The sequence below is a fragment of the Cynara cardunculus genome (assembly GCF_001531365.2).
Source record: "Cynara cardunculus var. scolymus isolate 2C chromosome LG 16, CcrdV1, whole genome shotgun sequence".
NCBI classification, from domain to species: Eukaryota; Viridiplantae; Streptophyta; class Magnoliopsida; order Asterales; family Asteraceae; genus Cynara; species Cynara cardunculus.
In genome coordinates, this window is record NC_037543.1 from 308179 (window position 1) to 309461 (window position 1283).

Sequence of the window (1283 nt, forward strand, 5' to 3'; positions counted from 1 at the left end):
CTCCCACCAATCCAGCCGGCCTTTGTTGTTGCCAGAAAAAGGTGGTATTGAGAGAGAGAGGTCGGAGGATTTTATCAAAGGAATTGACGTACGGCGGGAAAGAAGAAAGTTTTTGAATAGCATCCCAATAGTATTCTTATAAGCGTTCATTCATTTCATATTGAACAATATTTGTAGAAGGAAACTTAGGATTAACAAACATTTTGGTGGTTAAATTTGAAGAAATGTCTATCATCATTCTAGTCCGGGTATTTTTCTTGCTTACATGGATTTCATTGCTGTGATTTAACGTGATGCAAATTTTGTAAGAAATCCCAAGGAAACTTAACACATGTTTGTTGCTACTTGCTAGAGAGCTTATTATGTCTAGTCATCAACTCAACAAGGCATTCTTCTTCCTTTTCTTCCATGGATTTCAGTGTTGTGATTCAACATTATTTAGAAAAGGATGAACCCCACCAAAATAAAAAAGGATCACGTCAGTACACTTCTTATCCAAAAAAAAATGATGGATTTGGGGAATTTTGAAAGAAACATTAAAGTTGAAGGTTATTTGGTATAAACGTAGAATATGCAACAGGATTGAAAATGCTCCCATCACTCTAGCCAGCCAACGTGCCTGCCAGAAGAAGGTGGTATTGAAGAGCATTCCTCCAGTAGTACTGAACATTGTTTCATCCCTTATAAGTACTACTGGAGGTAATTCTCAATCTTTGCATTGCTTTTTGGCGGGTGTAATTCTTAAGATTGTTGGTCGTTTGCTTGCCTTTTACTTGGTAAGATTCTTCTTCCTTCCATGTTTAACCGATAACGTAAGTGACTCGGTAACTGCATATACACTAATCATTTGGATGTTAAATTTTTTTGATCTGATCCGGTCCAATTACAATTGGATATCCAATTATGTTCGGTAGGTTCTAATTGGATTGGATGACTTTCTCCACAACACTATTTTAAATTGAATTTCCCGGGTCCATRCCTACATATCTAACCGTTTCGTGGAAACTCACAGAAATGGAAAACTGCTCCACAACTCTCGTTCTCTGGGGCACAAGCAACGRAACCCAAGACATCGAAAACCAGAACCACGAGGAGCAGCAGCAGCAGACACAGGAAGGGACAAATAACCAACGGCAACTAACGAGTTTGGGACATTATAATAATGCTCTGATAGCCATACATTCCTTCGTTCTTTGCTCATTTTCGGACTAGTAGCCATACATTCCTTCTCTCGGTATGATGGATACCCAACGGCTACTCATCCGACATACGTAGCTGTGATC